Source organism: Colobus angolensis, unplaced genomic scaffold, assembly GCF_000951035.1.
Source record: "Colobus angolensis palliatus isolate OR3802 unplaced genomic scaffold, Cang.pa_1.0 Scaffold440, whole genome shotgun sequence".
NCBI lineage: Eukaryota > Metazoa > Chordata > Mammalia > Primates > Cercopithecidae > Colobus > Colobus angolensis.
Genome location: NW_012117822.1, coordinates 1,383,779 through 1,399,281, shown reverse-complemented (window position 1 = coordinate 1,399,281; position 15,503 = coordinate 1,383,779).

Here is a 15,503-nt window from a genome sequence, read left to right as displayed (position 1 = left end):
TGAAAGAAAGAAGGAAAAGAAAGGGAGAGAGAGAGAAAGAAAAGTCAAAACCCCAACAAAACTGGTAATGAACTCTGAAATTTAAATGCTTTTGTGTGAAGCTGCATCCTCCACACTGTGGTGGAGTATGTATCCCTCTCGCTGTTCAAGCCTCACTGCGTGTATGGCCTGGGCCGCTGTGGCTCGCCGGGCAGGTGGGCATGGCCTGCTCCCCAGTAATGCAGGTGCCATGAAACAGCTTGGTTGGTGGAAGAGGAAAATCTAACCAGACAAGGGAAAATTGCTAACCTCAGTTAAAAAAAAATGAGTGTCTCTGTTGTCAGAATCTTCCAACATGCTCTCAACGTACACATTACAGCAGACACCTCCAGTGCTTTAATCCAGAAGGGTGACTAGTCTGGGAAATTTGAAGCCCCGTAATGAGGCAATAGATACAGGGGATGGTATTTATGAAAGTGGGGCTTTCTGCCCATTTCATACCAAGTATGCCATCACTCCTCAGGCTCCTGGCTACAGCCAGCCCAAATGGAATAGAACTGACATCAGAACAATTGTGTGGCTATACCAAGTGCTGCTTTTTCACTGCCAGCGTAGAACCTAGGCGAGCTCAGTGAAATCTGTGGTTTTAACCATATAAAGCCAGCCACTGCTTGCAGGCCACATATTTTCCAGGATGTCCCATCTCCAACTCATGTGTCACTTCAGTTTAGCTACCCCTGTCCACACTGCCACTCCATCTCCAATTTCCTATGTCCTATCTCTGCTTGTTGTCCAGCTTTTATTACACTGCTACAGCCCAAATACTCGAGTGGTGACTGCATGTTCTTTTCTTCATTATTTGTCCAGCTCATGATACCAAATTACATGGAGTCTGGCTTTAATGTCAGTTGGCTGGCTTCTTTCCAGGTGTTAATTATTGAAGACCTTGTCTTACTATTTGATATTAATTATTTTGTGTGGGCTTCAGTGGGAAAAAAATGGTCCAGGAATGGAATGTGACCTTGGAAAACAGGTCTAAATCCTGAATATTCTTCCCACAAGACAGGCTGCACAGAGATTTTAACCCCGAGAGGAATGATGCAGTGCATGTGGGTGCCTTCAGAGAAGTCTTAAGACATTGCTAAACCTAAAGAAAAATGGGAAGAACAAAAAGAGGAGGATCAAGGAGAGTGGATGGGTGTGACGGGTGTGCAGGACACAGCAAGGCAAAGGCACTAAAAGGACGGGGATTCAGGGAACACCCCTGCTAGCCATCCTAGGGATTAAGATGGGCTACAAATGGTCACTTTCCATGTAGTTGCTCCTGGGAGACATAATAGTTAAGACTACAGATTTGGGAATCAGAACAGTGTGGGTTTTAAGTCAAGCTTTCCCAGTTACGCAAGTAGTCTTCAGGCAAACTGTCTCATCCCTTATGTTCCCTGTTTCCTCCTGTATAAAATGGGGTTAAAACTGACTGCAGAATATCTTTATTATTATGAGACCCTCATTTCCCACCTCTCCTTTTATGATCATTCCACTTCCATTTTACAAGAGGAAGATACCACCTATCTCTAATCTTATCATACTGCATTGTCCTGTGTCTGACAAACCTCTGGGGTGCCTAATAAAGGGACAATTTGGCAGATGGGTTTTTTCGTTTGTTGGTTTGTTTTGAGATGGCGTCTCGCTCTGTCATCCGGGCTGGAGTGCAGTGGTGCGATCTCGGCTCACTGCAACCTCTGCCTTCCGTGTTCAAGTGATTCTCCTGCCTCAGCCCCTTGAGTAGCTGGGACTACAGGGGTGGGCCACCACACCTGGCTAATATTTTTGTATTTTTAATAGAGACAGGGTTTCACAACATTGGCCAGGCTAGTCTCAAACTCCCAACCTCAAGGGACTCCCCCCTACCTTGGCCTCCCAAAGTGCTGGGATTACAGGCGTGAGCCATTGTTCGCAGCCTGGCAGATGGTTTTGACGCTGGTCTTGAGAAGGTGAGTGATTCTAATGATCAGGTAACATGTTTTTGCAGTTCAGTTCGTTGTCAAATATTTGTTGTCAATACAATTGAAGGAAGTCCTTTTTGAGCTATAAGCTGATTATTAAAAATAATTTGGATTATAGAATACTCAGATGATGTTCAAGGGGCTGAGGGGCTTTGCTATGACAAAACACCTTCCATTCTTGTAAATTTATACTAACTTCAGCTCATCGTAGCAATAAATATATTTATCCATGGATACATGAAAGATTCTTTTTTTTTAATTCCAGCTAACTCATTAAGAGACATATTTCAGGACACACCCCCTCCAACACCCTAGGGCCTCTCACTACCAGGGTCCCTTTTTGACAGTTCTATGAACTTAGAGATGCCCTTACTCCCGGCCCCCTTTCCATGACATGCAGACTGACTGGTGGGCTACCCCAATGTGTAGACAATCTTCTATGGTTCCCCTTAGCACATTGACACTGCTCAGCTGAATTAATTAAAGAAAAAGGCCTTTGTGTTTAGTGGAAAGATATTGCATAAAAGGCTTATTGAACAGTCAGAATTTAGTTGATCACAAACAAAAAATAGTCCAATCTTTTTTATTCAATCGTTGCTTTTTAAAGTACTCTGTCAAATCCCTCATCCACAGCTTTCTGATCCCTTGTGGCTTTTAAAAAGTAGGATCCTGTCTAATTTAAAATGAAGTCATATCCAATTTGGCAATTGACCTGTATTATTTCATTGAAACTTTCTCTCTCCCACTAAATAGTTTATTAAGAAAAGCACATTTCACGGCTCCTCCCACCCTCAGATGAGGCCACGAGTTCTCTAATGCAGTGGTCAGCAAAATATTTGTTTATACTCCCCACCAAAGGAATGTTGAAAAACTTTGTCTCCCCATACTTTAAAAAATGTGACATCTAAGTTTTTTTTATTTTGATGCAAAAGCTGTAATTTTTATTGTATTGTAAATATTGGCACTTATAAATAAGACTACTATAATTACTCTTAAATAAACCCACTATGCTACAGATATGGTAGTCATTTTATAATCACTGTCATGCATTTGTAATACATGGGAAACTTCTCCCCTAACGGTGGGAAAGTTTGCAGGGCTTCTTTGCCTCCTTGGACTTGTATTTCCATTCCACTTCTCCCACAGAATTTTATCCCCTTATCTTGTTCTGCTTAAAAGTTTTTGCTAACCACCCTATCATAATTTCCTACAATAAAAATACCTTATGTAAATGTAAATGTTTTGATTTCCTATGTTTCTAAGACTGTAAGTATTTTTTTTTAAATGTATTCTGGAGTGAGTTATCAAGTGTTTTTAGGGCCAGGTAAGGTGGCTTATGCCTGTAATCCCAGCACTTGAGGAGGCTGAGGTGAGAGGATCACTTTAGGCCAGGAGGTAAGATCAACCTGTGCTATATAGTGAGACCTCTGTCACTACAAAAAATTTTTTAAACTAGCTGGGCATGGTGGTGAGTGCCTGCAGTCCTAACTACTTGGGAGGCTAATGTGGGAGGATTGCTTAAGCCCAGGAGTTGAAGGCTGCTATGAACTGTGATCATGCCACTGCACTAACCTGGGCAACAGAGGGAGACCCTGTCGCTTTAAAAAAAAAAAAAAAAAAAAAGGGTTTTTAGGGCTGGGTGTGGTGGCTTACGCCTGTAATTCCAGCACTTTGGGAGGCTGAGGCAGTTAGATCACTTGATGTCAGGAGTTTGAGACCAGCCTGGCCAACATGGTGAAACCCTGTCTCTACTAAAAATAAAAATATTAGCTGGGCATGGTGGTGGATGCCTGTAATCCCAGCTACTCGGGTAGCTGAGGCAGGAGAATTGCTTGAACCTGGGAGGCAGAGGTTGCAGTGAGCTGAGATCACACCACTGCATTCCAGCCTGGCGACAGAGTGAGGCTCTGCCTCAAAATATACGCATATGTATTTAAATTTTTAATAAATAATTTTTGTTGGAAAAGTTATTTATTAAACATGAAAAATAAAAGTTTGTTGGAAGTTTATTTTAGGGAGCCTCCAACTTTTCCCTCCAGTCCTGTCCTGCCCATGGTGCTGGCAGGGACAGTGCAGCAAGTTCTGGGAAAGGAGCTTCTTTCTCTTTGGGAATGAAAGTAAGTGGTGGCTGGTGTGGAGGAGCCCCAGATGTAGGCCAAACAGCTGCACCTCAGTTCTTTCCCAGGTGGCTACCTTCTTCCACAGGCCACTTGACTTCTTTTAGTCTCTGTTTCCTATTCTTGTAAACTGGGGTTAATACAACATGTGCCCTGTTTCCCTCAGAGTTGTAGAAAGCTTCACTCAATATAACGCAAAAGTGCTTTGTAAGCATTAAAAACAAAAATACCATTGTTAGTCACTGTTTTGGGTAAGAGTGAAATGTTCTTTCTGAAATTTGGCATCAGAGGTCTGGAATTTACACTGCAGTTTAATCTGACCTGTTTGGTATTGCTTTAGCCTTATCTGTGTCCAAGATATTAAAGTACATTTATTTTTCTAAAGAAAAACATAAGGATCTTAATCATCCTTGAAGTAATCTTAAAATTAAAAGAATTCCTAATAATCCTAAATGATTCAGTGACCACTTGAGTGAGAAGTTAGCTCTGGGTCAGTCCCCAGCCAGGACCTGGAAGCCAGGGAAGGTGTATCACCAACTAGTCAACCAGGAGTGAAGTTGCGAATCACGGAATCACACAACCAGGCAGCTTCTGGTCTTAGGAGCTTCTCATTCAAGGCCCTTAGAGGAGAGGAAAGATGGGAAGGGAGGGAAAGGAGTGAGGGAAGGAGGGAGAGAGGGAAAGAGGGAGAGAGGGAAGGAAAAAGAATGTCTTTCAAGAGTACACAGATATAAGGAAATAAGCAAGGGAGAGAAGAAGGGAAAAGAAAAACAGAAAAACGCAGCTTGTGCGAAGTGCCCTCATCCTGATTCCATCAGTTAAATCCCTGGAGAGTAAACAAAGCGAGCCCTGCACATCTGTAGTCCCAGCCCCGGGTGGGTCCCAGTGTGGAGGTGGAGGTGTGGCATGCTCTCCCCTGACAGATCCTACATCTCAGCTCCTCTTTGAAGTTGACCTGAACGATCCTTTCATCGGGTTTTCAATATTGCTGTGGCTATAATTTAAACTTGAAACAGGAACAAAGTGTTTTTGCTATTGAGTAAATCCTCTGTTAGAAGAGATTCTCTGCATGCAGATGGTTTCCCTCTGTTCTCCTCTTCCTGGTGGTGCATTTAGCCCCCACATTTCACACATCAAGTTTGGAAACATCACTCTGCAGAACAAGACAACAAAACACACCAGGACTGACTGCGGGGTCTAAACATTGACAATACCTTTTCCCAAGCCTCTCTTTGTCCCTTCCGACCTTACTCTCTCCATTCCTCTCTCCTTTCTTTTCCTTTTTTTCCTTTTTTTTTGGGGGGGGCTTATTTTCTTTTCTTCCTTTCTTAAAATAATTTCTTATAATACTAATGCAATAGTACTGTAAATATGATGTTTATTATAAAACATTAAGAAAATACAAATAAGCAAAACCAAAACAAATCAAAATAAAAACATGAATTGCTTTATCCAAAGTTACTCAGTTAACATTCTACTAAAAATTCTTCCAGGATTTTCATCTACCTCTCTCTCTCCTTTCTCTCTTTCTCTTTCACTCTGTTTGTGTGTTTGTGTGTGTGTGTGTGTGTGTGTGTGTGTGTGTATGTGTAGGTGACTGTAGTAGAAATAAGATGTCTTGAGGGTAACGACTTTCATTTTTCTCAATTTGACCCAATTCTAAATAGAAGCTTCTTCTTGTTTTCCTCAGTAGAGATACTTAAGTTTTACCTACAAAGAGCTAACTCTTGGGCCATGTAATCCAGTGTGATTTTTAGGTCACAGTTACTTGAGAAGGTCAGTCTAAAGTTTTTGTTCCTGATGGTGACTTGGGGTTAAACTTTCAGGGGTGTGAATAGATGCTGAAATCAGAGCTTTTTCTCTGAGTAGGCTTTTCTGATCTTGACCAACAAGGTGTGATTGAAAAGTGTGAAGTAAAGCAGCCCCTCAACAAGTCCCTCACCAACTGCCCTCCTCCTCAGCTAACTCTGGCCCTTACACATTCCAGGAACCCAGTGTTCTTTGTACTACAGAAATTCTGGGAGGATTTGCAAATGGAAATGTGCCTGCTTGTAGATATCACACCAAAGCCTTGTCATTGGTGTGACGGCACTGAAGGACACTCTGACTTGGATTAGATCATCAGTTCCTGGGAAGAGAAAAAGACCTTGACAAAGGTGTGGGTTGGGTTGGAGGAGAATTAAGGAGAATGCAGAGTTAAGGGGTGGGAAAGATGAGGAAAGATTCTGACATTATACAGTTCCTCCAGTTTGATGAGTGTTCAATAGCAAGGACCAAAAACCCACTTGACTTAGTGCACACTCATACACACACACAGAGAGGGAGGGAGGAAAGATTCCTGTAAAGATCCAATATTCTTAGAAGCTGTGGGGACATGAAATAAGTAGAGCCAGTCCTTGGCAGTTGGAAATTCAGAAAGAGCTCCTCTCTTCCTTTTCTGCCTCTTTCTCTTCAGTTCCTCTATCCTCCAAACAACACCTTCTAATCACTCACTTGGCACTTGGCCTAAAATGGTCTCAAGCCCTGATATTACAACAACACTCTTCAAGTACCCACTACTGTTGAGAACTGTTTCTGTATCTTTTAATTCAAATTTACTAGAGTAGTGGCTCCCAAGACTGGCTTGTTATTTACATCAGCTGGGGCAATTTCTAAAGATCTAGATTTCTAGGGTCTCACTCCTGAGGACTCAACCAGAATCTCTGTGGAGAGAGAGTAGTAACCAGCATATCTCTAGCTGGGCAGACTTTGTCATAGCTGCTGGTTGGTTGCCCTTAGGTCAAGTGACCATCCAAGGACACTGAACTGTGTTTAGGGTAGAGGGGCTTCCAGAGACACATGGGGCCACTTTAGGGTTGCGGCCAGGGCAAACCCTTCAGCGCTCCCTTCAATTCACTCTCTACTTTTCACTAGGGAGTTTAAAAAAATATGTAGAAATCACATCATGCTCAGCCAGCTTCAAATCCTTTAGTTGATTAGCAATCTTTTTAGATAAGGATCATAATTCTTAATGTGGTTCACAGGGAGAGAAAGATGAGGGCAGGAACAGAGGGAAAAAATAAGTAAATAGAAGAATTAAGTTCTAGTGTTCTGTAGCACTGTAGGATGACTAGTTAACAAAAATATCCTATACAGTTTCAAACAGCTGGGAGGATATCGAATGTTCCCAACACAAAGAAATTATGTTTGAGATAATGGACATGCTACTTAGCCGGGTCTCATCACTATCCATTATATATTTTAAAACATCACCATGTACCCCACAGATATATACAATTATTATTTGTCCATTTAAAAAATACAGCCGGGGATGGAGAGAATATGGCCGAGGCAGGAGGATTGCTTGAGGCCAGGAATTTGAGACCAGCCTGGGCAACACAGAAAGACTCCATCTCTTCAAAAAAAAAAAAAAGGAATAAAATAAATACAATTTAAAAAATAGAATGGGAAACATTAAAAGCAAAACTGGAGTCTGGAGATCTGAATTATGGTTTGGAGTCTGCAAAATCTTGTCAGTCTTGCAACTTCTCTGGCCTCAGTTTCTTCACTATAAAAGTATGTAGGTGGGCCAAGCACAGTGGCTTAGGCTTGTAATTCCAGCACTTTGGGAGGCCAAGGCAGGAAGATCACTTAACCCCAGGAGTTCTAGACCAGCTTGGGCAACCTGTCTCTACAAAATGTTTAAAAAATTAGCTGGGCATGGTGGTGCATGCCTGTAGTCCCAGCTACTCAGGAGGCTGAAGTAAGAGGATCAACTGAGCCCAGGAGTTCAAGATTGCAGTGAGCTATGATTGCGCCACTCCACTGCACTCCAGCCAGGCTGACAGAGCAAGACCCTATTTAAAAAATATATATATATATAATTTATAAAGACAGATAAGATGATCTCTAACTATCTCAGCTTTACCTTTCTGATATTTCTTGGTCCTGTGCCACAATCTGGGGGAAAGAAATCCATTCCAGGGCAAGATAGGATTTGGTTGGTGCAACATGGGTCATGAATACATTCACCTCTTATTAATTACTGAGATGTAAAACTAAAAAATCAGTGGTAATGAAGGACTCCGTGTACAAGATCCTAACCAAACCTTGGCTTTGTAGACAATAAACATGCAGACTTTTTCTGGCTTTTGATGACACAATCAAATGATTTAAGTGAAAATTGTGATTCTGAGACTATTCTTTCAAAAAGGATAATTCTAAAGCTGACTTGCCAGTGCATCCAGATTTTAGCTTGCTGAGTATGTGGCAAATGCTGAAATAATTCAATCCTAAACAAACTGCAAGAATTGGTGCAAGCGGAAATGATGTGAAACTAACTACCAAGAGAAAATCAAAAGTATCTATGGATGACTGGCCACATTGCAGCTCATAATAGTCATCTGTAGGGTAGATGAAATAGTGTGTCAACAATTCTTTGGTTGGATGATTATAATGATACCTGTAAATTGATGAAGAGGCTTGAATTGCAATTTTTAAAGCAAGTTCAGAAATGCTTCATTCATTTCCACCGAGCAATGTGCGTGTCCCTGAGGTCAAAGACAGCATCCATCACTTTAGCGTACCCAAGTCCTTAACAAATTCAAACTAATCCACAGCAGTAGACTGAGGTCGTGGTTGGATGAAAGACTGTTCAAAGACCCTTTCACCTCGTATCCCACTTGCACTTCCAAGCCGCCTCCCAGGCTTCCCGCAGTGTGCTAAAATGCCTCTCTCTTCTGCAGGCTGGGCTTGGTTTCTTAGGCTAAGAGATTTTATGTTCACCGAGAATGCTGTCCTTTATTGCATAGATAGGGACTGATGACTTCTGATATCTGATGCTTACTTAATCTCTGCATTTTGTGTGCTGCCGTGTCATCTTACAAATACCATGATTATGAGGCTTGGAGCATTGATTATGTCTGTCTGCCTTCTCGTTACAGCAGACATCATGCATCACTTCTGTATCTTCCACATCTACCACAGTGCCCAGCATATAACTGGTTCGCAATAAATACTTAGAGAAAAAATTGTAACGATGTCTTGCGGGGACACAGGTGGGAAGGGGAGAAGAGATAGTTACTATCTCATAAGGACTTTTGTTTTCAAGTGTTTTTTTCCTAGGGACAGGGTCTTGCTCTTTTACCAGGCTGGAGTGCAGTGGCATAATCACGGTTCACTACAGCCTCAAACTCCTGGGCTCAGCCTCGTGAGTAGCTGGGACCACAGGAGCATGCCACCAGACCCAGCTAATTTTTAAAAAATTATTATATACATATTTTTGTAAAGACGGGATCTTGTTATGTTGCCCAGGCTGGTCTTGAATTCCTGAGCTCAAGCAAACCTCCTGCCTCAGCCTCCCAAAGTTCTGGGATTATAGGCGTGAGCCACTGTTCTTAGCCAGGAATTTTATCTCAATTTATTTTGGGCCACTTAAAATACTACACATTACAATGTAAATATATCACATTGCAATAGAAGTTGAATATTAATGATTGAAACACCAAAATGCTATGTGGGAAATATTTATCTTGAACGATGGCGCTTGAGGGAAAGAAAATAAACTGGTTTAAATAAAGGACGGTGAAGAAAGACTTTCAGAAGAAAGACCTCTACCCAGGTCTAGTTAAATTTCAAAGCACATGGCCTTCTTTTTCCTAGACATGCCCATTCTTATGTGTTCCCATTCCATATGTGATACTTTGTAGGCTGACGGGGTAGGTAGAGAGCATATAGAAGAGAGATTGAAAATAAAAGACTGCCTTGAGGGGTCTGAGCAAATTGGAAGAGAAAAGAAGACGGGGAACAGTTACATGTTGAATTGTGTCTCTCCCCACCATCAAATTCATATGTTGAAATAATGGGTGTTAAGCCCAGTATTTCAGCATGTGACCTTATGTGGAAACAAGTTTGTTGCAGATGTAATCGGTTAAGTTAAAATTTGGGAGGGCTCCAATCCAATATGACTATTGTCTTCATAAAAAGGGAATATTTGAACACGGAGACACGTACACAGGAAGACTGCCGTGTGAACATGAAGACAACCTTCTATAAGCCAAGGAGAGATGCATGGAACAGATTCTTCCCTCACAGTCCTCGGAAGGAATCGACCTGCCAACATCTTGATCTCAGACTCCCTGTGCTACTGTGAGGCAGTAAATCTCTGTTTAAGTCACCCTGTTTGTGGTACTTCACTATGGCAGCCCTAGCAAACAAATGCAGGAATGACAGAGAGTGTGTGTGTACATGTCAAAGAATGATTTACTGAGATAGAATTAATTGAATCATGGACTGTGAAATAGCAGGTCTGAGGAGGACAGCTGGTGTTAGACAGTTCAGAGGAGGAAAAAAGGTGAGAAGATATTGACTCTGTTCCTGGCACTAGCCTGCAGATGGGCTGCTGATTGGAACAGCTCTCTGTAGGAGGAGGAGAGATGTTTGTACTCGGTGGGTCTTTCCAATTTGTCAGATATTTGAAAGCGGAGTGGCCACGTAGCCACAACGTGGAAATTGCTGGACAGGCCGACTACTGCTAATCCGTGGCCCTGTATCCTCTGTGATTCTTGGAAGGCTGTAAAAGCAGGAATTTTTGGGAAATAATATTGGTGGCTATAATCTAGGTGGGTGCACATGTGTGCTGCATGATGTGTGGGCATGGAATTTAAACTTTTGCCACATCTGACATTGCATTTTAATGCAAACTCCTAGAGAGTTTGTAACTGTGGCTGTACCACTCTCTTGGCATAACATCTTATGCAAAGTTAGAAGATAGTTCCTCTTTGTGATAATAATTTTATCCTTTTAAGCTTGGTGAAAGGAGAAATACTTTCGAAAGTTATATTTTTAAGCCAATAGTATGTACAAAGCCTGCATTTACATCTACTGAAATCTTTGAGACATGCTTCTGCTTACTTCTTAGAATATAAACATTTTAATATAAAAAATTGCAATATAAAAAAATGGAACCCAACAGTAACCAAGAAATAATAGTGAGTGTTTTCAAAGCACTTTCACATATACTATTTTATTTGATCCTCACAAGATCCCTGTGGGATTGTCAAAGTAGATCTTGCTGTCCCTCCCTTACAGATGAAGAAAACAGACTTGTAGAGTTTAAGTAAACGCCCTAATCACACAGGTAGAGAGTAGCAAAAACAAAACTAGAACCTTGGCTAGTTTCAGTGGCTCATGCCTGTAATCCCAGTACTTTGGGAGGCCAAGGCTGGAGGATCACTTGAGCCTAGGAGTTCAAAACCACCCTGGGCAACATGGCAAAACCCTGTCTCTACAAAAAATGCAAAAATTAGCTGGGTGTGGTGGCGCACATCTGTAGTCCCAGCTACTTGGGAAACTGAGGTGGAAGGATCCCTTGAGCCCGGGAGGTGGAGGTTGCAGTGAGCTGAGATCGTGCCACTGCACTCCAGCCTGGGCAACTGTACTTCAGCCTGGGCTACAGAGTGAGACCCTGTCATAAATAAATAAATAAATAAATAAACCTTTAGAACCTAGTTCTTTCCATCTCCAATTCAATAATCTTTATCATTGATTAAATATTTTAAAATTTAAGAAACTTAACAGAAAATAATACCACAAGGTTTAAGGTCTTAGGTTTTTTTAATGGTCTAACTATGCCTTTTTTGTCTTCAAGATATTTATCATAAAAAGTCTATGAAATCTTAATAGAAATCCAATTGCTAACTGTACAATTAATTTTCTAAGTAGAAAAAAAATGTGACTCTGGAAATTGCAGAACTGGTTTGAATATCTCTAATTTGGGCACATTATTTTACATCTTCAAACTTCAATTTTTTTCAACTGTGAAAAATGGTAACACTTGCCTTATAAGCTCCAACAAGATGAGATACATTAAATATTTAATATAGTTCCTGGTACTAAATAGGCCTTAATAAATGTATTGTGAATAAGACAGTATTTGGAGGCCTAGTGTGCAAAGAACATGTTTTCCCTCAAGTAAATGTCTAGGATCAAGGTCAAAACCATGATACGCACCCATGAGCTGCATTCACACCCACACAGGGCTGCTGCTGGCCAGTGAGTGCACTTACTTCCCACTTACTTGTTAGAACTAAATGGGGTAGAGCATTCCTTTCCCTTGAAGGGGCACATTTCTCTCTGATTTGTCGTGTGGCAGGCTTCCTAGGACTCTCTGCCCTTCACTGACACAAGGAGTGTTTTGCATGTAGAAAGAAAGAACAATTTGCTATAAAGATCTCTACTGTGGATCAGAGAAGGCTATTTACCAAAAAAGGAGCAAAATTAGATGACTTCTTTAATGTCATCCAGATGATTTTTTCCTTTTCATTTTTGTAAGCTCTCTTATAATTCCACAGCATTTTCTAGCAGCACAGGATTAACCTTGGCATTATCTGTAGTTTTACCATCATAAACAATGTTTGCTGGGCGTGAGTGTTCTGGCTGCGACTTTTTAATTTCAGAATTCCATTTTATCTAAACCCCTTATATATGGATTAATGCTGTGTAGTTTACAAAGTGTTTAATATCACCTTGCCTGCTGAATGGGTCCAGTTCTAAATTTTGTTATTATTTATTTATTTATTTTTGAGACAGAGTCTCGCTTTGTTGCCCAGGCTGGAGTGCAGTGGTGTAATCTCAGCTCACTGCAACCTCCGCCTCCTAGGTTCAAGCGGTTCTCCTGCCTGAGCCTCCCGAATACCTGGGATTACAGGTGTGCTCCATCACATGCGGATAATTTTTGTATTTGTGGTAGAGATGGGGTTTCACCATGTTGGCCGGGCTGGTCTTGAACTCCTGGCCTCAAGTGATCCACCTGCCTCAGCGTCCCGAAGTTCTGAGATTACAGGCGTAAGACAGTGTGCCCGGCGCAGCTCTATGTTTTAGTTCATGGAATTTTAGAGCTGGACACATTTAGTAGGCATTGGCAGACATTTCTATAAAGGCCAGGTAGTAAATATTTTAGGCTTTGCAGGTCTTACAGTTTCTGTCTGCTGCAACTACTCAGCTCTGCCCTTCTAGCATAAAAACAGCCATAGACAATATGGAAACAAATGGGCATGGTTGTGTTCCAATAAAACTTTACTTATGGACATTGAAATTTGAATTTCATTTAAATTTCACATGACACAGAATAATATTCTTTTTTTTTTATTTTTGCCCATCATTTAAAAAAATGTAAAAAAAATTAGCTTACAGGCCATACAAATAGGCATAATTTGCCTACCCCTGAATTAGAAGATTATATTCATAGAATCAGTGTTGGATTTGTAGGAGATCTCATAGAGCCTCTCAAAGCCTTTCTTTTTATAGCTGGGATTCTGAGCACAGAGAAATTCCATACTTTCCCTAAGGTCATACAGCTAGTGAGTTATAGACACAAAACTACAATATCCATCTCCTGATTCTTAAATCCAAATTTCTTTCTACCATGTAATTGCTTCAATAATCACCATGACTTACGCACATCCGGGAAATCATCTATGATGAGCTTGTAATTAACCTGTCGACATAAATGTCTGTCTCCAAATTAGCTCTACTCGGAGAGACTTTGCAAAGTCACTTCTGCAGTTGTGTTACTTGCATCCTACTATTAAGGTCAAAGAGATCACACGTGAGACCACTGCCTTGTGGCTTACACTGTTACTTAAATTGAATATTACAATTTTTGAACTAACAGGGTTCTTGAAGATTTTCTTGCTCCCATTATCAAATTATATAAGGGAAATTGAGGCCCAGAGAGGCTAAATGAACTGTCCAAGATCACTCATTGGCAGGATCAAAGCCAGGGTTTTAGACTTCCACTACGGAGCTCTTCCGATTGCACCATGTAGCCTGACACACTAGTTAATGGAAACAAAAATTAGTCATCATTAAAGCGTGTCTTTTGTGTTAAAATTCAGGGCTAACATACAATAATTATTAATTACCAGCTCATTTTTTTGAAGCAGGAAGTATACTAGACATGTGTAAATTATATAATTAAATGCTTTTCTTATTTATCTCCATTTTTACAGATCAAGAAGCTGAGACTTGAGTTTACAATAATTTATTTCATGTTGCATAATAAGCGATAAAGTCACAGTTCAAATCCACTTTTCTCTTTAAAACTTGAGCTCTTTTCACTTTCCATATCCCCTCTGTTGAGTGCTTTTGTTTAAAGCCACGGAAACTGCAATTGAAATGGCATAAATTATAAAAAGGATTTAATAGGGCAGAGGACTGAGAAGGGGGAAGTTTGACTTCCAATGTCAAGCAAAGCCCCTGTGATTTCCTGGCTCTCTCTCCCCTGGCTTGTTGCCTAAGATCTCAGGCTGACTTCACATGGCCAAACGCATCCCCACTCTCCCCTAGTATGTGAAGAGATGAAACCAAGTAATCTATTGAACAAATGTCCCTGATCCCTGGGGCTCTGATTGGACCAGCCTCTGAGTGATGGGTTCATAGACGGAAGATAAGATTAATCCTCAAAGCTCATCCCTAGAACTTGGGGTGCAGTCTAGTAATGGAGGGAAGAGGTGCTTCCTCTGGAAAGGAAAATCTAAAAAGTCTGTTAGAAAAAGAAGGGAAAAATTGATTGACTTTATCTTTACCACTTCCATATCCAGTTTACATTTTTTTTTTTTCATTGACAGGGCATCATTTTTTCCCTTCTTTTCTCTGTCAATGAAAAAAATCTAAACTGGATATGGAAGTGGTAAAATAAATTCATTGACAGGGTCAAGGGCATAGAAATGGCAGCATAAACCTTACTGGTGATGTACTTGACTGCTTTCTATAAGGTGATAGGAGAAGAATTACTCAAAGTGAGTTATGCATACCACCTTAAACAAGCATCTTTGGATACTAGTCTGCACATTTTGGCATTATTAAATAAATGCAGGTACTAGCCTACACAGGCAGTACCTTTCCAAAAGTTATTGGAGCTTTCCTGGTGGCTGAATCTGCATTTTCCAGGGAGAACGTAAAGGGATGAATCCTGATCTTCATAACCCAAATTCAAAATCCTCTTTGTCTGCCCGGATCCAGTGTCAGTATCTCAAACATCCCTTCCCCCTTCCCTTTAATGGTAACACTTATCACCACCTGCTGCAGTGACTGCTTACATGTCCACCTCCTCCACTTGATTTTGGTATTCTTAGGGTAGAATCATTTTTACCCACCTTTGACCCTCAACGTGGAATGACATCACACCCTCAGAAAGAGAATGCATGCAACCATATGAACAGTGCTAGCTCTCCAGAGAGGGCTGGGCTTGACCCCTTGGGACACTGCCCAGGTCGTTTAGCTCCTTTTAACCTCCCCTTCAGCAAAGCAAGCATGTTATAAAATGTAAAACAATGAAAATGATATCTTGTTCCATTTTTTCATTGGTTCAGGGATGCACATGCTTCCAAATTTAAACATCTCTGAAACTGAAATCTGTCCT